This window comes from Podarcis erhardii, assembly GCF_964252035.2.
Source record: "Podarcis erhardii genome assembly, chromosome: 4".
Taxonomy (NCBI): Eukaryota; Metazoa; Chordata; class Lepidosauria; order Squamata; family Lacertidae; genus Podarcis; species Podarcis erhardii.
This window is the reverse complement of record NC_138508.1, coordinates 51,077,961-51,102,972: the sequence shown is the minus strand read 5'-3', so window position 1 is coordinate 51,102,972 and position 25,012 is coordinate 51,077,961. Positions and strand designations below refer to the sequence as shown.

Sequence of the window (25,012 nt, the reverse complement as noted above, 5' to 3'; positions counted from 1 at the left end):
TTTTCCAGCCCTGAGTGCGACGACGGTCGCCTCTGGTAATTTTGGGTCTGCCGCCCTCTAGTGGCGGGAGGTGGCTGTTGCGGCTTGGCTGTGCGTCAGCTCCCCCTGGTGGCTCAGGGCAGCATTGCATCCTGCTCAATTGTTGGGCCGGTGGGAGCCCCCTGCTGGCTGCCTTTGGAATAATTTTAAAATCCTGAAAATATAGTAATAGTTCTTTGCTTTGCTTTGAATTTTATTTTACAGCTTATCTCATTGTTCTTTTATCCTGCATTTAGTTGATTTATTTAATCTGATTTAATTTAATTCCTTAAGTTTAAATTTAATTTTAATTTTGACTTAATTGGTTACTTTTAATTAATTTATTTAATTTTATTGTTATCTTTTAATATTTCTTACATAGTAGGTATGGCTCCAAAGAAGGCTTCGGCCCGCCACGGCAAAACGGCCTATTAGAGGCCCATCTCAGGCTCTGCGTTCAGCTCCACCTAGACAACCAACAGGGTGGGTGCAGTCCCTGGTGGCGAGCATGGCCGGTGACCCGGCAGCCTTATCTCGTTTTGCGGCTGAAATGTACGGCTTCCTTCAGCATTGTTCCAGTCAGCCTTCTACGTCTGCAAGACCGCCTCATCCAGTGGGGGTGTCGTCTCCAGTATTGTCATCATCTAGTGAGAATGGGAGAGAAGGATCATCAACTGGGGGCTCGAGGGTTGATCCCCAGTCAACCCAGCCCCCTCACTTACCTTCTACTCGTGGTCCTTCCAGGAGAATGGGTCATTCCTCACGGAGGGCCTCAAGACGGAGGAACCGTTCGGCACCTACCACCCGCCGAGGCGGGAGTGCCCAGCCTCCGGATGAGGCAGCGCCGGTTTTCAGCCTCTCACGTGTTGTTTCTTCTCCATCAGTCCCAGGTCCTTCACGGCAGGATCCTGACTCTGAGTCCTCTATTGAAGACAGCCTGCCAGTGCCTGCCAGAAGGTCTTCAGGCGGAAAGCGTCGCCGCAAGAGATCTTTGCGGAGGCACGCAAAACGGAGGAGGGACGACTTGTCGTCCTCTTATACCGGTACGTCTTCCTCTAGTTCTGATGGTGAGGCAGGTAGTTCTTTGGAGCTTTACTGGGGCTACAGAGAAGCGGCATCAGGGCTCCCGAGGTGGGCATGGGAACGTCGGGCTAACACGCACCGGGCAAAGTATGGGGCAGTACAGGAATGTAAAGATGGCGTGTTGGTACCTGACGTTAAGGTCTCTACCAATTCCGCCAGAGACGTCATTCCAGGTTCGCATTTGTCGGCAAAGTTACGATCTTGGATTCTAAATGGCCGTTATGTTGAGATGTTTAAGCTGGCCCCTCCTTCAGAGGACCAGGAGAGGGCGAGCTCTTCAAGGAAGCGCTCTGGTGTGTCCACTACAGACAGGACATTCGAACATTGGCTCGATTGTTTCCAAGTCTTTGCTGGAGTGGTCATGGCGGCTTATCCGCGGAGATCTCTTCATTTGTTAGTTTACTTATCTATTGTTCGCTCTGCTTTCACCAAAGCTGGTGAAAAAGCTGCAATCAAATATGATGAGAATTTCAGGCGCAGGGCGGCTAAGATTCCCTCGGCCCGCTGGGATCATAAAGATCTTGACGTATGGTCCACTCACGTGGCCCCACTCATTGATAAAAAGGTGCCAGAGCAACAGAGGATGAGGTCAGGGGCCTTTAAAACCAGCCGTCGCCTATTATGCTGGGATTTTAATAAGGGTTCCTGTCAGCGCCAGGGGTGCAAATTTGCTCACATGTGCGAAAGGTGCAATGGCTTGCACGCCGCTTCCTCCTGTTATGCTGGTCGGCGGCCCTTTCGCGGGGGAAAAGGGGGTTCTCAACAAACCCCCAAGGCAACCCCCCCGCCTCAACCTCGGGAACAGGAAAATAATGTGTTGACTTCTTTGGCTTTTACACCTGTTCGCCTGCAGGTCCTGCAAAGTTGGTTGCAATCCTACCCCAATAGGGAGGCTGCATGTTATTTGAGTAATGGTTTTTCGTTTGGTTTTTGGATTCCAGTAGCCATGTCTCCCGTGGCACGTAATCCTGCTAACTAGAAATCAGTTCGCGAGCTACCTCAGGTTGCTTGCAAGAAGATTGAAAAAAAGGTGACCATGCAGCGCATGGCCGGTCCTTTTAGCGACCCCCCGTTTCATAATTTGCATGTATCCCCATTGGGTATCATGCCAAAAAAGGCCCCTGGTGAATTTCGACTAATTCATAATTTGTCACATCCCAAGGGTACGTCAGTTAATGATGTTATTCCTCCGGAGCTATGCTCCGTGAAGTATGCTTCCCTTGATCAGGCGATCAAGATGATTCGGAAATTTGGACAAGCTGCTTTATTGGCAAAATGCGATATCGAATCGGCTTTTCGCCTTTTGCCAATTCATCCGGAGGATTTTTGGTTGCTAGGTTTTCAGTTTGAGGGCAACTATTATTTCGATAAAGCTATGCCTATGGGATGTTCAATTGCATGTGCTGCTTTTGAATCTTTTAGACCTTTTTGGAATGGGCCCTTAAGTCTAAGACAGGAATGGGCGGAGTCACACATTATTTGGATGATTTTTTATTGGCCTCTGTTGGTGATACAGACGACTGCTCATTGCTACTGCGGGCGTTTGCTGACATCACGCGGGAACTTGGGGTTCCCCTTGCCGCAGACAAGACTGAGGGTCCTTCGACCCAGCTTACTTACCTGGGTATCCTTTTGGATACAGTGGCTCAAACATCTAGCTTGCTGAGTGACAAGCTGGTGGCCTTAAAAAAGATTATAGAAGAATTGCTCCCTTTGAACAAAGTGTCTCTTAGGCAACTCCAATCGCTTTTAGGACACCTGAATTTCGCTTGCAGAGTGGTGGCTCCTGGGCGCCCTTTCTGTTCTCGCCTAGCTCGACTCACTTCAGGTTTGAAGGCTCCACATCATCGGGTGCGCCTTTCCCGTGAAGTGAGGGCTGATCTTTCCATGTGGTTGGAATTCCTGGAGGAATTCAATGGGGTGTCGTTATGGCAAGACACGTTGAACTTACATAATGACTTTCAGGTGCAATCTGATGCTGCAGGTTCACTAGGTTTTGGTCTTTATTGGAAGGGCCGCTGGTATGCAAAACGTTGGCCGTCTGAATGGAGGGGAGGGGAGATTACGCGGGACTTAACTTTTCTCGAGTTTTTTCCCATTGCAGTGGCAGTGCATTTGTGGGTCGAGGAGTTCAGGAACCGACGTGTCTGCTTCTGGACTGACAACCAGGCGGTGGTGACAGTGCTGGCCAAGCTGTCGTCACGCTCCCCTCGGGTGTCGGCCCTTTTGCGAGCTTTCGTGCTGCACTGTTTGCGTTGTAATATAGTTTTTTCTGCTCGTTTTATTCCTGGGGTGTCTAATGAAATTGCTGATGCTCTGTCCCGTTTTCAGATGGAGCGGTTCAGACTCCTGGTTCCAGAAGCACGGATACTTCCGGAATATTTCCCGGATCATCTCTGGAACCTTGGCAACAATTAGTTTTGCAGGGAGTAGCGGCATCGGTTTCCCCTTCCACCCTGCGATCTTATACAAAAGTTTGGGATGATTTTTTGACATTTATGCGTCAGTCTGCCAGCGAAATAAGAGGGGCCCCACCCACTTCTTCGCAGGTGTTAAAATATTTGGCACACTTATTTCAATTGGGGCGGGCAGCTAAGACAATTAGGATGCAAGCAGCTGCCATTGCATTTTTCTGTAAAATATTTTATGATAAGGATCCTTGCGCAAGGTTTATTGTTCGCAAGGCCCTTGAAGGCTGGGGTAGGCTGTGTCCTCCCCGGCCAGCAAAAAGGCGCCCCATATCTTTTGACATGCTGAGCAGTATGCGGAAAAAGCTGCGGGTGGTGTGTTGGTCGGGGTATGAGGCACGCCTGTTCTCGGCTGCATTCTCCATCGCCTTTTTCGGTGCTTTAAGAGTGGGTGAAATGGTGGTGGAGGATCATAGGGATGGTCGCTCTTGGGGCCTTTTCCTCCAAGACGTGCAGTTATCCCCTACCGAATTGAGGATCACAGTGAGGCATTCAAAGACGGATCAGAGGGGTAAGGGTGCTCTCATTCGTCTCCCTGCTACGGGGGAAGCAGGCCCTTGCCCTGTAAAAGACGTTAGCAAGTACCTGGCGGTGCGCACCCAAGGGGATGGGCCTCTGCTCAGGCATGAGGACGGGTTGCCACTATCACGGCAACAATTTACAAAAGTGATGCGAAAAGTGATTCTGGCTTGTGGCGGCACAGCTGGAGATTTTGCCCCCCATTCGTTTCGGATTGGGGCTGCCACGACGGCAGCTCATTGGGGCTTGTCAGCCGCCAGGATAAAGGATTTGGGCCATTGGAAATCAAATGCGTTCAGAGGCTATGTTCGCTAACTTGGTTTACTCTGTTTGTTTATGTTATGTCAGGTCTGGCGGCTGTCCGCATATGGATGGTGGGGCACAGCATCGTCCATTGGGCTGGTGTCGCAGCACGGCAGGCTGGTGTGGGTCCAGGTCTTGGCCTTCCTCCACATGTTCAGTTGTCCTGGCTGTCCAGATGGGGAATGCGTTGGTCGGAGCTCCTGCCACGGATACGGAGCCAGTTGCTCCGTGAGGGGCCGCCATCGGCTATTGTAATACAGCTGGGAGAGAACGACCTGGTTGCTATGGACTGTTTTTCACTGCGTGCTGCAATTTTGATGGACTTGGACACATTGCGGGCAATGGTGCCTACGGCTAAAATATTTTGGTCTCAGCTTTTGCAACTATGCGTGTGGAGGAGCAGTCGTTGCCCAGTCGCCACTGAAAGGGCCAGAAAGCGCATCAATTCGGCTGTGTCAAAACGGATTGCTGAGCTGGGTGGAGATGTGATTTCTCACCCTGCGATTCTTTTTAAGATGCCATCCTTTTTCCGAGCTGATGGCGTGCACCTTTCTGCTTCAGGGAATGAGGCTTGGATAGGTGCGGTGGTGGCCAAGCTGAGGTCTTGGTTGGGTCTGTGAGTGGTTTGGCGGAGAGCTGAGGGCTCCATGGCGGTTAGGCATTGGTTAATTGGTGCTTGGAGGGGTAAGTGCCTATCCCTCCAAATGATGCGGAAAGGGAATTCCGTTAAAGGAATCCAGGGGCTTGCCATTCTTTTCGTCCTTGTCCGTGGAGCCGGACTTGGGCCGTGCAAGCCCCACCGGAACATGAGGGTGAGAAGTAAGGGTCTGTTTCCCAGCCTCACTTTCTCATCCAATACTTGTTTCCCACGCTGGCTTCCGGTGGAGTCCGGAAGGACCAGCTCTGTCCTTGAGGGCCAGGACAGATAGTCATAACCAATGCCTAAGCAACCACTCACAATTTTTTGTATTTTGAATAAAGTTGTGGCCAAAATTATGTCAAAAACCTTAAACAAAAATTGATGTGTGAAGTGTGTAATTATTTGGGGGGCGGCACTGTGGAACTCAACACACAATGAATCTCAAATGCAGCCATACCACAGATTTGTACAATTATGCTGTATGTTATGCTTTCTATTCTAGCATATTGTGTATAGAGGAAGAGGAGGAGTACTTCCAATAAGTGTACATGCAATTATGCTGCATGTTTTCCTTTCTGTTCCAGAATTTTGTATATATGGCTGAGCATTCATGTGGCTATCAATACGTTATTCACATTAGCCCTTCTCTTTCCTCAGGGTGATGTCTGTCTAATTATTGCATCTGTAGGTATCTCTATAATACTGAGAAAGTAAAATTAAATTTTGTCCATCAGCAGCTACTGCAAATGATAATGATTGCTGAGTGCAGCAGCTGAAACTTTTCAGTTAATGGTACTCTTCAGGAGATCACACTCAAAAATAGTACCAAAAACCCTTTAAATGTGCTCCCAATATGCTCCCAATGATAGTGCATATGAGTGGGTGGCCCCAACCTTGCTTTCAATCACCATTTCTGCATTATAAGCTGCAGGAGTTTCAGGCCCCCTGCTGTATCTCCGGCTGCTAAGGTGATTCTCATTTCTGCATCTGGACACAGCAAGTGCTCTGCCTCTGGATTTTATTTTTTTAAAATATTGTAAGCTTAATAGACTGGAGGGCAATTCAAAAAAGAGGCTACAGGTCAAATTCTCAGCTGGCGTAAACTGTTGTGGCATTACTGACAGAATTAAGCTCTTTGACTCTAGCTAGTATTTTAATAGGCTTCAAAGGCAGATATTGAGTCACAATATTTGACAAGACTTGAGGATCTTACATCTGGAAGATTGTATTTTGATACCACTGTTTCAGACTCATGGCTATTTACACCCCCCAGTAAAATAATCTCTGACTGTGCTATGTATTGATGAAAGAAACAACTCGTATTTGATAACACACAACTTTTGATCCTTCTTACTACAGATTTCATGCCTGCCTCACACACAGAATGTCTCAGAAGGGGAATAAGATTTCTGCATAGTATTCTAAGACATGTTCAAAATGTATGTGATATTTTGTACTTCAAAATACATGCCTTAAAAATTCCCTTTGTTGTGGATGCCACTGACTGATTTGTGAATTTTAAAAACTTAGAATCCAGCACATCAATTTAGGGGGGAGAGTCATGTAGGGGGGAGAGTCATGTAGGCTGTGATATTTATTCAGGCATGTGTGAATATTAGTACAGTCCATATTTTCCTGTCTCTCCCCCCCTTTTATGCATTTTTAGTCCATAAGGGGTGCATGGGGTGTTAGAGGAGGGGTAGTACCTCTAGTGTTCACACATTATGCCCCTTCTGAGGTAGTTCATCCACCTGCACTCAGCTCTCACCTGTGGCTTCTAGATGTTGTCAGCATGCAGCAACAGTCACACCACAGGAATGGCTTTTGCTGGCTGCTTAAACCAGGAGAGGGTAGCCAATGCGTCTCAAACCCTTTGAGGGGTTTGAGGGACTTCTCCTGCATGTGGAGACAAGCTCTAGCAGATTGAGCAGATGAGACCAATGGTGCATCTGCTCAAAAAATCTTTTGAATTAGAGCTTGAACATCACTAAGTAACTTCGGCGAGACTTGGAATGCTGCTGCTTAAAAGTATCTCGCCAATTTCAATGGCACTTTGAAGGGATACAGCATCCAAAATGGAGGTTTCTGCACATGTTGTAGAGGGAAGTGAGGGGCAGATGGGGCTCATCAACCTGGGAAAGTAGCCCATCTAGGAGAAGGAAAATTCCGTTCCTAGAGCTCAGCTGCATTGCAGAATATCTTTGGGAGAAGAAAAGATTAAGGAGTAAACCCTACACAAATCCAGAGTGGAATCCCTAAGACAGTTGGGTGGTGTTCTATATGCCTCCTTCCGGCAACTCCTGCAGCCAAGCTGGTGCCAAACGTATTGCTCTGCTTTCCTTTGGACCACATCAGCAAGGCCAAGGGGGGGGGGTCTGGGCAGTCCAAGCCCTCTGTGCACACTGCCCAGGCTTGCAGTCAGTTCCATACCGCTAACACGGCGGTTTGACTTCACCCCTGGAGGCCCACTCCTTTTTTCTCTTGAGACACACAGATACCAACAAGTCCATAAGCATAATTCCATTTTTTTTCTGAGGAACTTGAAAACATCAATCTCTGGTATGGGAGATGGGAACAGCCATGAAGGAAGCTGTCTGGGGGAACCAACTGACCTCAGGAGTCTATACAGCCGCGAGGTAACCAGCCCTGGTAAGCAGACTTGAAAAGTTCTTATGATGAAGCCTTTCTGTAGGTTAAACTGAGCTTAATTGTCTGACTCTCTGAGAAAATATGGACTATTGATCCCTGATCATTGATCAACTATCAGCCAGGCATTATTTTATTTTTTTAAAGTTATATACACAATTGCCTGCCAATTTCAAAGTCATGTAGATCTTGTTCCAGATCTTTACTGTTTTGACATGGATGAGACTCAACTGGCACTCTTCAGCTCATACCGCTGTGTTAAAGGTGAGAGGGAAACATTTGCCCCATAGTTTAATCACCCATAAATAATGCTGATTAGGCCATCACAGTTGTTTGGCTGGTTGAGCACAGTAGCACACTGTGCAGCACCAAATTTAATGCTATCATGCCTCAGTTGTGCCTGCAATAGGAACACAGAGCCAAATGACTCTTTCAGATTTTAAAATGCACAGGCTGTATGGGGGTGTGTGTGTGTAGGGCTGTCTATGCAACAGTCTTACAGCTTGTGTGTGTGTGGGGGGTTCTCCTGTGGCTTTTCAACTGGGGCATCGGAAGGAATGTTTGTTTCTAGCCTAATTATAGTGACAGAAAAAGAGCTGTACACTACTTGGGCTGAAAGTGGAGCAAATTCCCCTTCATTCTTCTATAAAAGAAAAAAAACCCCGAACAATTACTGGGGGGGGGCACTGTACAGTTAGAAGGTTATTGTGCACTTACAATGATTTGTGCTCATGATGTTATTGGGGTAGTTATTCACCTTACTTTCAGTACTGCTTGCACCTGCAGATCTTTTAGGACAGCCATATGTTAGAAAATGCCCTGGGGTGTCGGCAGCCCCCCAGTCCTCTGGGCGTCCTCCGGTGAGCATGGTTCTGGGAAAGCTTCTCCCTTCTTTTCCAGACACCCCAGTGACAGAAATCATAATGATTTCTGCACACTATTCTCCTGGCATCGTACAGCAATAAGCAGGAGACTCCGTAGTTCTATTCTATGTTTTATTTACAGACTTTACACAGAGAAAGCATAATGGCGACCGTTCTCTTTCAGCCCCGAGAAAACCAACAGAAGTGAAAGTACATTCTAAAAGTACACGTACAGCGGAGGAGATAAGATGGTCTTCCTGTTCTCACACTCTCTCAGACGGTCATGTGAATTATACCAATCACAAAATGCAGCCTTGGTGGACTGATTTACTGCTTCACCCCCAATGCATATCCTGTGGCACCCTACTGGAATCCTATAACTTTTCATAGCAAAAATGTTCTTGGTGCATTGGTGTGTCTTTCTTTCTCTGCAAGAGTGTCACCAACAGTGAAGTAACATTGGGGAAGCATCACACAACTAATAAAGGAAGCTGTTTTGTTTTTAAAAGTATTCTTCTCCTGGGTGAGTCAGATCCAGATAATGGGTGTGGGTGGATAAGGGGGAAATAAATGGTATTTCTTAAGGTGGAGATGGGTAAGTCATGTTAAGGGGGATTCAGAAATCCAATAAGCCTTTCCAACTCCATCATTGTCTCTCCCCCCAACCCTTGTTTAATGAGATTCTTATTGGACAAGGTTATTTGAAAGCATCAAATATTCATGTGACCATATTTAGGACAATTACATTCTAGTAGGCTAAAAACTGTGATAAATTGGCTCTAAGAATAGACATCACTGTTTATTTTATCACATGTTGATTTTTGTGAACTGGAATCCTATTTCCTGGCAGGATCTATTATGTAGTGGACTTTTAAGCATGTTAATATTTATTCTCGCAACAAGTCTGTAATATAAGGTGAAGATCCAGCAACTGGTTACTCAATGAGCTTCATGGTTGAGCAGGTATTTGACCATCTCTCTCAGGTCAGGTTCATCAGTTTATCCACAACACCATCCTAGTAATCTAAAGATGAGTTTTTAAGTCCATGTTCTGCTGAGCACAGGCACAAAAATTATGTGTGTGGTGAGGTCCCATGGGAAAGAATCATTGCTCCTAGTGTCTACCAGATAAAGTGCATCTATTTTTTACCAAAAAAGAGAGAAAGTAACTGCAGCATAATAATCAGCAGCATGCAAAAGGCAAAACTCAGAAGCTAAGTGAAGCTATTGCAGTATTGTATATTGTGTTCTAGTTTTATCACTGTTATTATATAATAGAGTCTCTATTATTTTCTGTGTTGTTTTGAATTTAGCAATATTTCATGCTGTTCCCATGAAAGGAAGAAAGTTATATGCCATTAAAAATTTCACCAACAATTGTACAGGAAAATTGACCAATTACTGAGCTAACTCAAAATGCGCTTTTACAATTATTTTTAATGGCTTTTACCCCATCTATTTCTGGAAAGTGTCAATCAATTTCTGCAGATCTGCCTTGTATCTGTCTGGTGCATATTATTTTACATACCTTAAAACAGACACATACACACAGCACATATTTATTTTACATCTCGGGTTTCTGAGTCCATAATTGTTCTTTTTCTTTCTCTAAAGATATAAACTCACCCTATTTGAAGACGAGCCATGACTTACATGAATAAATGAAAATCTCACAATGTTGCTTGACACTTTATAATGCTTAATCTGTTTGACGAAATGTCAGTGACCTTCACACGTGGCCTGCTTTCCTGTACTTCAGCTCTAAAGCAAAATGTCAAATACTAGAGTACTTTCGGAGCTACCTCTGGTGAAGAATTTTAAATAGAATTGATTGATTGAGCTTATGGAGGCCCTAGCATGTTTCCTAATGAAGCATCCCTAAATCAGGAGTTACAATAATATATTCTAATATAAGCTTACTCTTCAAGTTTGTTTTGAAAGATATCCTGTTAAAGACCAGAGGATGAGAAACTGCTGAGGTTTCACAATGGAAAACAGAAATGCAGTGTTTATGTGAATGTGCTAGGTGTTCTGTAGTTTACAAGTGAGAAAAGGAAGAACTCTAACAACAACCCATCTCTCTTCAAGAAACCCCTCACTTTGGGGTTTAAACAGTATTTAAAAATACTTAGTTGTGGCAGATTAATTAATATTCATTAATGATTATGACAAGGTCACCAGCATGTCTCTTTCTGACAATGAAGAAGCCAAAGTAGACATGACAAGCCAAATCAGAAATGATGGCATCAAACTGGCATAATTAAACTTGGATCTGATGTGCTCTCATCAAAATCAATGGAGTAGAAGGGTCCTTTTTTAGGCAGCAAAAGATGCCTCGGTCGCCTCCACCAAGTGCTTAATAGGGCAGGTTTTCTGCCAGGACATCTGTTGAGGGCCCAGTCTGCAGCTAGGGTACAAGCAAGAGCCTCCATATACCTAACTGCATGCAGAGGAAGATTCATTAAGTGAGCTCATGAAAAATGTCATGCGCCAGAGCCCTCCCAAACCTGGAATTAACACTACTTTTCCCATGCAATCTTTTTCTCCAAGCTTGGCTCACTTTCAGTATCAGAGCCCAGCTGGAAGCAAAAGCAATATTGGGGGTCAAACTGAGGAAAGGTACGTTGCAAGTTGGAGGGAGGATTCTGAACTCCCTACTAAGACAACCCTCTTGCTCTTAAAGAAGGACTCACCCCTGCTTTCTCTATAAGTTCAGCAGCTCCAACTTCCAGTGCACAGGTCTGCCAGCATCGTCCCTAAATTAAGCAGATCTTAGTTCCAGTAGGGACATTGTGAAGAAGATGACCATGTTCCGACAATACAGCTCCAGAGAACCTTGGAGAGCTACACACACAAAGCCCTGTAGGAATCAGCTATATCAACTGGCTATTTTCCAGGGACAAAGATAGTCAATCCAGTGCCCCTTCTGCTCTCCTTCCCAAATAGCTACTTTGCTCTCTTAGATAATTTTCTGTTTGCTTGTGCAGCCTCAGCTCAGTGGGAAGAAATGTACATGTAGCATCTATTGGCATGTTGGGTTTTGTCACCCAGCCAGGGGGTCTGCAGTCTGTTCACATATATCTATAGCTAGTCCTAAGCTGGATCAACTAGTATAAGCAATACTGCTTTCATACATTTAGCCTTACCTGTTCTATTATAAATACTGGCTGCAAAAATAAAAATATGTCTCCCCGCCCCCACTTTAGAAAGCTTTTGTACCTTGAAGAGCATGAAATAGCAGACTTAAAAGACTATTAGTATGGGGAGGGGGGAATCTTTGTATCAGGATGTACCATACAATATTTTTATAACATATAATTTTGCCCTGTCTTATTAATTATATTCAGATGTCTTCAGAGGACAAAGCAATTATAATAATAGATGGTGTAATTACATGTTCAGTGACTATATAATAAGACTGCAGCTCAGACAAATTTGAGCAATATACCCATTTCTACTCAGGATGGCGATACAATTGAGTTGCCTTTCCAGTAGTAAATCTGTCTCATAATTTTGGGATTCTGAATATATTACACTATACAATGTGCCCCCAAAAACATTTTATGAAGTGGAGTGAGTTTTAGTGTGAAAGAGTCTGCCATGTGCCCTTTGGCACTTTATTTTCAATCTGGTTTGACTTATTACCCTTGAAGATCTCGTCACTTAAAAATTTATAATTTTATTCATTTATTTTATTTGACTTTTATGTGAAAGTTATAAAGAGCATGGACACATGACAGTATTGGGGCTTTACACAATCCAAGGACCTGTTAAAAGGGTTCAGCAAATTGCTGATTGGACATGGACACTTTTCTGATTCAGTGGATGAGAAAACTTTTAGAATAGCAGCAGATATCAATCATATTTCAAAGAAAAGGGATAGAGGGGCTGGCATTCTGTAAAAAAAAAGGGCTGCTCAAGCAATTCATAAGAACGTAAGAAGAGGATCAGGCCAATGATCCATCTAGTCCAGCATCCTGTTCTCACAGTGGCCAACCAGATGTCTGTGAGAAACCCTCAAGGAGGACCAAAGCACAAGAGCACTCTCCCACTCTGTGTTTTCCAGCAACTGGTATTCAGAAGCATTACTCTCTCTGAGCATGCACTGGTAACCATTGGTAGCCTTCTCTTCCCTGAATTTGTCTAATCCTCTTTTAAAGTCATCCAAGATGGTGGCCATCACTGCCTCCTGTGGAAAATTTCCTTTATCTGCCCTTTACTTTCAACATTCATCTTCTTGAATGCCCACAATTCATAGTGTTATGAGAAAGTGGGGAGAACTTCTTTCCTCTATCCAATTTCTCCATGTCATGCAATATTGTGTAAACTTTGGTCACATCGCCTCTCACCTTTTCTCTGAATTCACTGCAGCTGCTCACAGAAATTCAGGGAAATGGTGCATGTAGAAAGAGAGTGTCCTAGTGCTCGTTTTTCTCAAGTGTTTGTGAGCAGAGCCCATGGGGTGCATTCAGTAGCATCCCTGATGTTGAGCAAAGACTCTTTGACCTAAAGGGGCTTACTAAAATGGATGGGGTGGGAAGCAATTTTTCATAATTCCCCATTTCCCCTACAGCACCTCATGCCACCTTCCATTCTGCTCCAGATGGTTTCCAAATCCTCTGAAGCTGATTTTGGAAGCATGGGGAGAGTAACTTTTGGAGGGGGATGGAACAGGCAAAAATAGCCTTACTTGCATGTCAAGGCCCTGAGCCCTCCCCCATTTGTTGAATAATAAAACACATGGCAATTGTTTAATGCAAAGCCTTTTTTGACACAGCTAGGGATTCTACAGTTTGCAAGATGTCAACCGCAAGTTCAAAACCTATGTGTATATACAGTTTCCATGCCTGTAGGTTTTGTTCCAAAGGGGATTTAAAATCTAGCAGAGGTTGGGAGTGGGGATAGCATATATACAATCCTCCTTCCATCCTCTTCATGTCTTCAGTTCAGCATCCCCACATTATAACTGTGTGAATGTGCATTGAATCAAGTTAGATTTACAAGTGGTCATCTGATTGCTTCATCAATTGCCTTACTACACACTGAAATGTGATCTGAGTGAAGCAGTCAAATGACTATGTTGCCACAGCCTAACTGCAACATTATTTTATCCCTGAGATCAGCACACAAGAAAGGGGAATAGCAATATCAAGGAAGCTGAACTTGATAGAAAGATGTTGATTCCTTATACACTAGACCTTTGGCATAAAGTTAAGAAGGATAATAAGTTTAAAGAGGGCATTTCCAAGGAAATAATTTGAGGATTGCACCATAGGTCATGTTGTTGCAGCAGAGGGAAGCTAAGTTTTTAACAAATATTTTTGTGAATTATGGAGAAACAGGTGAAGTCTTAGTATTCTTGTGCCCTTGTATTCCACAGCTGTAAATACCTACTTATTAATGACCACCTCTTAGGTTTCCTTTCTGTGTTTGTGCACAAAATGCTTTAAGACGTGTCCCATCAGGCAATCTCCACATGGTTTTCAGATCCATCTACAATTCTGCGGCCTAACAATTGGAAGAGGGACTACATGGTGTAGGATATGCCAATAAGGTCAGTTCAGACTCTCTTTTTAAAAATTGCCTAGTAAAGCAGGACTTGTGTTTAGATAGTTAGAAATAACTCAGTGGAAAAAGATGGATTGCCTATTTGTCAATGTTAGAAGGAAGAAACTGTGGATCGTTCTACAGCAGAGGGGACTGAATGTGAAGAAGCTGAGCACCTTCCTTGGCTACAGAAGTCAGCACCTTTCTGCCCTCTCACTTTCAAACTAAAATAAAAATGTGGTGAGCTCAGATTAGATATCGATTACTGAAATAGCACCAGTTAAGATGCTTTATTTTCTGCTAGTCCAGCAAATTTATGATTCTTATTTCACTGAAATGATATTGGTTGAGTTAGACTGACTAGTCTTCAAACTCCTTGCCAAACTGCGATCGTCCATTACTTGTTCATAGCAGAGGTCGTAGTAAGTAGAGCATTAATTTCATTCTATTCCTTTATCTTTTCTCAGGCCTGAAAAATTAACTGGTACTTAAAATCCTGAGGTAAATCATTGACTACAGGTATTCCAATTACCCGAGGAATGCGCCAGGAATATGAGGAATATTAAGAACAAAGGAAAATAAGAAGAGCCCTTCTGGATCAGACCAAAGGCCTATTTAGTCCAGAATTCTGTTATCATTGGTCAACTGGGTGCCTGTGGAAAGTTGAAAGTAACAATCAGGAAAGGAAAAACCAGCAGTGGTCATTGGGGTGCTGAAAGCAGGGCATCATTGCATACTTGACTTCCCAATGTTGTAGGGTTTTATTGGGGCAGGGTCTATTATAATGGAATCCCCAGAACTGCCCAGACAGACAGAGAGTATGAGAACTCAAAAGGTATTCAGTTTTCTTGGGAATGAGGTCAACAGTGATTTTCAGGTATTTTGTTAAGTGTGGGGGACGGGTTCACAGCTTAACACTCCAGAAGGCACCCCCAAATATCCAAAAGTTTCAACTATGCTGTCTGAGCCTCAGTGTGCATCTCTCCCAGGCCATGTCTGCACCATACATTTAAAGCACTTTTAAAATACTTTAACAGTTATACCTCCCCCCCTCCCCAAGAATCCTAAGAACCAAAGCCTGTTAAAGGTGCTGAGAGTTAGAAGACCTAACATAGGGCATTGTTCATTAAAACCATACTGGGAATCACTGTGGTTTCACTAACTGTTAATGTTTGCATTAGATTTTCACTTTCACATGACATAAAAGCTTCTTCCAGAGATATAGCAGAATGCAGCTCAAGTTTAGTGCTCATTTTCATGTAATTTGCTTCCAAGAAAAAAAATCAATTTGCAAATAATATGGAAATAAATGCTAAAGTTGCACCAATTTTTTGCTATATTTTACTTTTACATTGTGTGAAAATTAAAATACGTATAATAATAATAATTCAAATAAACAGGCAGCCCTGTTTAGGGAAGTTTTTAATGTCTGATGTTTTAATATATTTTTAATCTTTTGTTGGAAGCCACCTAGAGTGGGCGGGGCACAAATAAATTTATTATTATTATTATTATTATTATTATTATTATTATTATTATTTACTATTAGGAGAAAAAATGAGAAAATGGAATAAACTGCTGTGTGAATGCAACCTATAACCAGAAAATAATAACTAAAAAATGTTAATGGCAAAATTACAGCAGTACTTCCCACCAGCCCCATACCACCTGAGGCAGCAGTGGAGGAGACATTTTTAGCCACAAGTTATTGGTGACCACATTCAGTCTTCCACTGGATCTATGTCTTTCCACCTTCTTTTAAAAGAATATAATAATGTTCTTGAAGCAAAATGGGCTTCTCATTCAAAGGAAGAGAGGAGCAGCAAGGAGTAAAAGCTACAGAAAGGGGAACAGATTGTCAAGAAAGGATTCCTACCACACAGTTCTAACTCACTTGGTACATCAGAAGAAGCTCCTGAAAAACCCATAAATTAGTTTTACCTGTTCGCTTTGTAAGATACTGAGCTGTACAACACATGAGGTTATGCTTTTCCTTCAGGACTGTGTTCCTGTGAACCATGAAAAATCGATGTTGTGAAGCAGTTAGTCACAGATGTGCAAGTACTTCTCATGTTGCTGTTTTTGTTGTGTGGTAGCTTGTGGGAGTCTTCTTCTTCTTTGGCGATCACTCGTAGCCGAGTAATATTGTCTTCCATGAACACAGTCTTAACAGTGAGTCTGTAAGTGACTGTGGAGGCCAGTTCTGGATTCACACACCCTTCCACAGTGGGGACATAGGTTTCCGGGTGAGAATTGATCATGGTAAGGGTTTGCCAAGTGTGCCTTCCTCTTAGCACTAGTGCCTTCCTCTTAGATTAGCCCCTTGATATATCCACCTGAGGAACAAGGAATGGAGCCACACATCTGCCCTACTGTCACATGTCTAGACTAGTCTTGCCCTTAGTTGTCTACATGCTGAGCATAGCCATCTGGCATAGAACCCCAGTGTATGAGCAGGTGTTCACACCTATGTGTTCCTCTTCCTATGTCCATGCTCAAATGAGTGGCTGTGGAGGGCAGAGCTGGCCTGGTTTTACAATACCAGGTGCACAACCTAATTGCTTGTTCTATGGGTGTGCCTCTGTCACAGATTTAAGATCACTACTGTGGAGTAGTGTAGTCATTCCCCTCCCCTCCCCCTTCAGCAAGTGTTCTTTGAAGAAAGGCTGAATCGGGGCATTTATTCCCCACAGTGGCCAGAGAAACCACCTTCCTCTTAAAGTCAAACCAGGAAGGAACAGCTCAATTTGCTCTCACTCACAAGGACCTTAGTGTCACACTAATACGGATTTTGAAAGGCAGCTTAATTTTATTCATAACTTCAATGTTTTTGTACCATCCTTTTTAAATATGTCAAGTTTAAAACAGCAATAACAAAACCTAAGGAATCTGGTTTTGGGGGAAAGCTGGTTTGGGGATTATTTGTATGGAATATATTTTTCACATTTCTCATTTGATTTTGTGGTGCACTGCTGCTGATCCAGTTTCTAAGCAATACTATAACCTCATTGTTTACATATTGACTAAAGGGTGGACATCTCAAACTTCCTCTTTAGTGGAGACGGGAACCATATTCTCCTTGTATATATCACACACATACACCATTAACTAAAATTAAACTGTGAAATAGATCAACAGCAAGAGGTCTTGGCGCTCTGCTGGTGGCACCAGAATGTCTAGTAGTATTCAAGAGATGGCATAAAATCCATTTATGAATGGCAGTGGCTATGCACATAATTTCCCACCTCCTGCTGGACAGTGATGAAGGAGGATGGGGCCTTCCTGCCAAGTTTTCTATTCATGTTCACTTTCAAGTATGCGGTTCTGCCAATTTATTTAATTAAGAATTTTAGCCTCTGTATTTGTTAGCCATAATGAGAACAGAAAGCTGGACTAGATGGGTCTTTGGTGTGATCCATTAGGGCTCTTCTTGTGTTTACTGTGAAGCTTTCCTAACCCATTACACCAAAATAATAAATGCCAGGATTAGGCACAGTGCATTTTTGTTTTTAATAAGACTACATTGTTAGTGTTGAATTAATAAATGTGTGTTTTTGCATTCCTGTTATTCTTAATTAATTACAAACTGATGGTACCACCTCATACCACACATCTCTTGACAGGTATAGCTGTGTAATCTAGTGTCCAGCACATGTGCATTGAAAGGCTATGTTACCTAGTTAATTAAAATGTAAGTGTTTTAATTGACTGACATTTTGCAGAAATGGTAATAGATAGTGCACTGAGCCATCCTGAACCCCCACAAAAGGCTGGCTAGGTAAGAGGGTGGAAGTGCTATTGGTGGTGCCACTCCATCAGCAAAGATGGTGGAGCAACATGTTCAGCCCAGACCCCCCTCATGCCTGTGAAAAGCTCCACGGATGTAGAGCTGCCATCAGTGGTGTTTCCACCAGAGTAGGGACCAGGAGGAATTCCAGGGGCATCAAGGCCTTGCTGGAGGTGGCCTTGGATCTACTACCTCCAAATACAATAAACAATGAAGAAGATACTATATTTAAAAAGATATGCCCTCCCTGATCACTATTACATCAGGAACATAGGAAACATCCTTAGACTACATCAGATTATTTGTCCACCTAAGAACATAAGAAGAGCCTGCTGGATAAGACCAATGGCCCATCTAGTCCACAATCCTGTGGCTTGCATGTCGAGGTCCTCCAATCCACCCCCAAATGATTCACACTCCACACATAATTTTTGTTTAAGTTTTTTGGCATAATTTTGGCCACAACTTTATTAAAATACATAAATGTGAGTGGTTGCTTAGGCATTGGTTATGACTATCTGTCCCCACACCTAGGGACAGAACTGACTTCCAGATTCCAGCGAAAGCCAGTAAGAGAAAACAATATTGGGGAGAGCATGGAGCTGGGCACCAGACCCTCACCCCCCCCCATGCTCCCTGGGGCTTGTACGGCCCTAAGCCTCCTTCATGGGTACAGATGAAAGAATGGCAAACCCCTGGATTCCTTTAACGGAATTCCCTTTCCGCAGCAGCATTAGAGGGGCAGGCACCACCAGTCCTTACCCCTCCACCAACCAATTTTTTAACCAATGCCTAATCACAACTTTACAAGTTGTGACGATTTGCTACGCAGTAGGCACCAAATGGCACCAAATGGCACCAGCCAATCAGCCAATTGGACAAAATTCCTACCAGACTCCTGCCCCAAAAGCAGGCGACCCCTTGACAGGTATAGCAAGGTCAACGCAATAGCCCTAGATTAGGGAGGATGGGCGGGTGATCTGATGCATGCAGCAAAAGAGCCCAGTCAGTGCTGCGTGACTTGATTTTATAACCTTTGGTCCGTCCCTCTAAATGGCAACACCAAAATTTGCCCAACAACCCAACTGACCAATCACTGCGGATGGTCATCCAAACTAACCCGCCCAGTAACAGAGGGGTGGCCTGTCAGACCCCACCGCAACACGTGCTCTCTATTAATGAGAAAGACTCTCCTCCCTGAAAGAGAGGGGAGTGGTTGTGGACGGGAGCCCGAACACCGCTCCTAGCAGGGGGCGTCGCCCCCTGCCTCCAGCTCACCTGGCCGGCACTCACGCCCCCCCGGTGGCCGTCCAACCAGGTGCCATTGGGGGGGGCGTGTCCAGCAGCCTTTATGCTGCAGTGCCAGCCATTTCCCCGGCCTCATTTCTCTTTGTCGTCCTGTGCATGTAGAGTAGTTTCACCAGGCCGCCCATTTCGCCCCCGCTTAGCCAGGTTGTCAGTGGGCCTCAAGCATCCGCACCATACAGTAAGACTTCTCAAGTCGGTCAAGGCGGATTTTGAGATGGGGATCAGATTTCTGGAACACTACAACGGAGTCTCCCTATGGCTGGAAATCCTTAATTTGGCCTCTGATTTCCAGGTCCACTCCAATGCGCCTTCTGTGCCCGCCTAGCCAGGCTGTCAGTGGTCTTAGACACCCGCACCACAGGGTCTGCTTCCCCAGGTCGGTCAAGGCAGATCTGGAGGTATGGACGACTTTTCTGTAGAACTACAATGGGGTATCTCTATGGCAGGATGTCTTGAATCTGTCATCAGACTTCCAGGTCCAATCGGACGCGGCTGGGTCCTTAGGCTTTGGCTTGTACTTCAAGGGGCGCTGGTGTGCACTACGATGGCCGACGGTATGGCAAGGTCAGGCCATCACGCGGGATCTCACCTTTCTTGAGTTCTTTCCAATAGTGGTGGCCGTTCACATCTGGACGGAAGATTTTTGAGATCACCGCGTGTGCTTCAGGACCAACAACCTGGTGGTCGTGAACATTCTAGCCAGGCAGTCATCTCGGTCTGAGAGGATCTCCTCCCTTCTGCGGGCGTTCGTCCTCCGGTGCCTTGAGTACAACATAATATTTAAAGCCAAATTCGTACCCGGAGCCAATAATGACATAGCCGATGCCTTGTCTCGATTTCCGATACCTCGCTTCCGGTTGCTTGCACCTGGAGCACAACTGTTGCCTTTCCGGAGCACCTGTGGAACGTGGGAGACGCAAAGTGATACAGGGAGTATTGGCGTCCGTGGCACCCTCCACTCTCAGGTCCTACAAGAAGGCCTGGTGTGATTTCCTTGGTTTCAGGTCTGGGTTATCTGGGCTTTCACATGACGTACCTCCTACCACTGACGATGTCTTGCAGTACCTTTCCCATCTCTATGATCTGGGACGTGCTCCTAAAACCTTAAAGATTCACGTAGCCGCCATGAGCTTCTTTTCAAAAGCTACATTTGCTCATGACCCGGGTAGCGACTTCTTGATCCGTAGAGCCATTGAGGGTTGGGGCAGGTTACAACCTCACAGGGCCGAGGGCTGTAAACCGATTTCTTCCGAGTTGTTATCACAGATACGCATAAAACTCAGGTCAATTTGCTACGCTATCGCCTTTTTGGCACGCTTAGAGTTGGTGAGGTGGTGTTTGAAGTTAGTGCACGAGGTTCAACACGCGGCCTCCTGTGTGAGGACGTGCAGTTGTCCGATTCTAACATGACAGTGCGTATATGTCAGTCCAAGACTGATCAGGCTGGTAAGGGTGTCCTAGTTAAGCTCACGGCGTCGGCACAGCAGGGCCCATGCTCGGTAGAGGACACTAGGCGGTACCTCTACTTCAGACCGCCCAGCCCGGGTCCGTTTCTGGTCCATGAAGATGGGTCACCCTTGTTGAGGCACCAATTCACCAGAGTACTTCGCAAGGCTATTGAGGCTTGTGGTCTATCCTCCTAGGAGTACGCTGCACATTCATTTAGGATTGGCGCCGCAACCACGGCCGCGCACCTGGGGCTACCGGCGGACAGGATCAAAGAAATGGGCCGGTGGGAAATCCAATGCTTATAAGTCTAATATGCGACCTGCAGCTTTACCCTACTTATCCGCCTTTTCTTTTCTGTCTTTTACCCCCAGCTATGCTCAGGAGAAGCGTGTGGATTTGCGGCCACAGTATAGTTCATTGGGCCCGCGTACAAGCGGTGAGCTGCGGCCTTGCACACAATCTTGGCCTTCCACATGGTGTTCGAGTTTCCTGGTTTTCGACAAGAGGCATGTGTATGCCATTGCTGTGGGAGAAAGTAGCCAAGTTCGGCCCTCCCGACATCCTTGCAATTCATTTGGGGAGAATGACCTCGCTAACAGAAGGAGTGTGGACTTGTTGTGGAGCATAAAAAGAGACTTGAATGCATTTGCAGCCTTGTGTCCCAGAACAACGGTGTTCTGGTCCTCCTTCTTGAAAAGAACTGTTTAGCGCGCTACGCAAAGCTGTATGGCCATTATAGGAACCAGGAAACTCGTAAATCGGGCGGTAGCCCATTGGGTGCGCTTTATGTATGGCCGAGTCATTTATCATGACCGTATCCGGATCGGCGACCAAGCTTTATACCAGAATAACGGCATCCACTTATCGGATCTGGGGAATGACATTTGGTTAGCTAGTGTCAGCAAAAGCATCTGGGATTGGTTGCAGCTTTGAAGGTATTGGCGGCGAGCCTTTAGCTCGGGTGGCGGTTAGGCATTGGAATAATGTGTTGTGGTGTGTCGAAGTGCTAGGTGTGGCCATCGCCTATGCCTTCAATGTCTAGGGGTATTCCATTAAAGGAATCTGGCGGTCGTGTATTCCGTCCGAAGCCTGCTTGGCGGGAGGCCATGGCACGACCCTCGGTGACATCAGGGGTGAGCCTATAGTTGGATTAGCATCAACAGGTGATGAACCCCTGGTGAATAAACCCACTTGTTTCGCGATCCAATGCCTAAGCCAATACCTTTTCATTGCTGTAATCAATAAAGTTGTGGCCTTTTCTAGCCCATTAACCTTATATCACGTGTCCCTGTGTCTTCATTTTACTTCGTGGGGGTCGGGTCCTCGAACCACAACATACTATTCCTATGGGAAATCCAGAAGCAGGACCTGAGCACAATAGCATTTTCTCCTCCAGTGGTTGCCAGCAACTGGTATCAGAAGCAGTGCTGCTTCCAATTGTGTAAGCAGAGCCTAGCCTCACTGGGCTCTTTCACTTCACCTGTTATCTTACTTTGTTTTGTTTTTATACTGGATATACCAGAAATAGTACCTACGACTCTCTGCATGCAACACCTGTGCTTTACCGCTGAGCTATGGTCCTTTCCTAAATATCACATTATAATCCATTCAAAGTCTTGTTCCACCTTTAAGGTAAATATTTCATATTTGAATCTAAGCAGTATACTATGTGAACAAAAATTGTATACTGTATGCATCATCAATATATTGTATACACAACTGGCTGCTTATGCATACTATTAAACATAAATACAACTTTGCACTTGCAGCACAGCTGACAATGTGTAGGGGTTGGCAGCAGGAAACTCCCCCAGTGAACAAGGGAGACACATGGCAAGTGACTAGATCCATTTCCATGCGTGTGACTTCGTTGGACAGAAAATTGTACTTCTTGTGTCATTTTCTATGCCTTTGGATGGGATTCTTACTAAATGATCTCTTTTGTAATGCTAAATGCTATGACGAAATGTGTGCCATGTAATCAGGTGTAGAATACATCACCTTAATCTGCAGGTAAATTCTTTTTTTTTTTTTTTTTTGAGTGGAGATGTACAATTATAAGCATCATTATTTTAATTTGAAATTACATTGGTATAATAAGACTGTTAGCATGTCACTACAGTGGAATTCATCAATAATTTTAATGATAATAATTGGAGATAACTTTAGAGCCTTGCCTAATTCTGATTCAGTTCATCAACTTCCAGTATATTTCCATGTGGCTTTTTCACAGACCAGTAACACTGGGGAGTCTTAACCAGTTATCTCCAAGGTGATTCAACCATCCAGATAGGCAGAAATAACTGAATCATGGGGTCCCTTTTTCATGGAGTAAATCAAACTAACTTTGGAAGGGGCGTTGTATTAAATTACTGACAGACTAGATGGACCTTTGTTTGTCAACAGTCAGAATCTTAACAAAATTCTCAACTACAGTAAGAGCCTATTGTACCTGCACCTCATTTTGCTGAAAAAGTGCTCTCTCTATGTATTTCAACTCATTAATTACATATCCTAAATACATACTTGATGCAGTGTTGCTTTCTTTCTATGTTATTTGGTAATTTATGTGACATGCACAGACTTAAAAAAAGAAACCAAACAAAATGTTTTTAAAATATAATGAAGCCATCAAGTTTTACTTTCCTTTATTATGGTTGGCAGAAAGGTTCAGCATTGTTCCATTTCAAGTTGGGGGGAAAGACACCTTAATAGGTCTCCCTTCATTCCCTTTGTTTCTCTTTTATGTCAGCTAAAAGGTATCTTGCACCGTAGTACCAGATATTTCCTTTGTTCACACTGACAGGGTTTTTTTGTGTTACAGGAAAATGACAGCGATAAACGGCTTTCTGACACTGGCGGCAGAAACAATGCTTTTGGGTAGATATGCTTGTCTTCCACACACAATGTGCTGTTTGAGACCTTTGCGGGGAATTGTTTTGAACCCAAAACAAAGCAAAAGAGGAAAGTGATGGGCTGTGGGAGGAAAACAGGTTAGTCATAATTGGCTTGACATAACCAGGAGCAATTCTGTGCTTTGTATGCATGTGTTTGTTATTTTATTAGGGCTGAATTATGAGGGTCCTTAAACTTTAGTTTGTTTCAGTTTCCCTTCCTGATGACATCCTGTTTGTGCAAGTCCCCAGGTGTGTTTTCTCCAAATGCCATTGACCTTAGCTTTTTAAAGCTGCTACAAGTTTGCTATACACATTTGGGGGTGGGGGTGGGGGTGGGGGTGGGAGTGATATCTCCCATTGTACTAGTAAAAGCAGACAAGATGCACTTATCTATTTCAAAAGCAATACAGACAAACAAACAAACCCCAATCAAAAACATATATCCTGTCAAAATGTGTATTTATTTGTTGAAATTGCACCACGCTCTTCCTTCCAAAGGAGTCCAGGGCAGCAAACACATCCACATTTCTTTTTTTATTAAAAAAAGCATTCTAAAATAGATATAACAACAATTGCAATTAAAAACATCATATCATCCAGTTATATCGGCGTTGCCAGTAACATGATTCTTCATCCACCAAATGCCTGCATAAACAGGAATGTTCTCAAAATCCTCCTGACAGTTAATAATGGTGTGGGCAAAAACACCTTACTAGGGAGGGCATTCCACAAATGGGGAACCACCAGTAAAAAGGCCCTGTCTGGGCTGCTGCTGGAGGTAGATGGGTGTTACTAACAATGTGAACAATTACAACTTTCAGAATATCACAAAACCCAAATGCATTTTGACCTCTGTCTTTCTCTGTGATCTCTGGTCTATGCAAGTTCCACAGATCAAACTGGTCAAGTGAGTGTGCTCATTAGCATTTGCCCATGTGTGGTAAAATCCAATTTCTATGCATGGTGTTAAGTTGAAAGCCAGAATTTGAAATGCTTTTTCCTGCGCCCATATGATTATTTGAATAAAACACATCTGAGGTCCTTCTTTGTGTGCCTCCGCCATGAAAGTTCTGGAGGGTGGCAACACGAGAAAGGGCCTTTTCTGCAGTTATACACTTTATTATACAGCTTTGGGCACCAGGGGAAAATAGGTCTTTGATTGATTATATCTGATACCCTGTTAAATGTGTTGTGAGAGAAGGGTGGGGGGCATTATTGGGGGGGTCTTGTTTTTCTTATGTATTTTGTGGATTTTTTTATATTGAACTTTCACATTTTGAACCACCACAAGACCTATGGATCAAGGCAGTTTCCAAATTTAAGTAATTAATTAATAATAGAAACTGAATTTAGACCTTTGCTGCTGTATCACATTATCTAAGGACTGACTGAGAAATTTCGGAATAAAATCTCCTGCCCCTGTCCCACTCCAGAAAGAGATGTGCCGCATGGATCTATGCATGTTTACTTGACAGTAACACTCA

General features: G+C 44.2%; 1 long non-coding RNA gene across 3 annotated transcripts in view; it reads left to right on the top strand.

Annotated features, from left to right (window-relative positions):
• The window catches only part of LOC309340056, a 39,265-nt gene extending 15,227 nt beyond the window's left edge, over positions 1-24,038 (top strand). The window contains exons 1-4 of one of the 3 annotated variants that reach the window (XR_014155779.1): positions 7,584-7,680; positions 13,992-14,094; positions 14,555-14,588; positions 23,456-24,038. This is a non-coding gene — a long non-coding RNA (uncharacterized lncRNA). Of the gene's footprint in view, positions 1-7,583; positions 7,681-12,858; positions 14,095-14,554; positions 14,589-23,455 lie in introns of those variants that run through there. The other 2 variants (XR_014155778.1, XR_014155780.1) reach the window with 2 other exon arrangements.
• Positions 24,039-25,012: the final 974 nt, after the last annotated feature.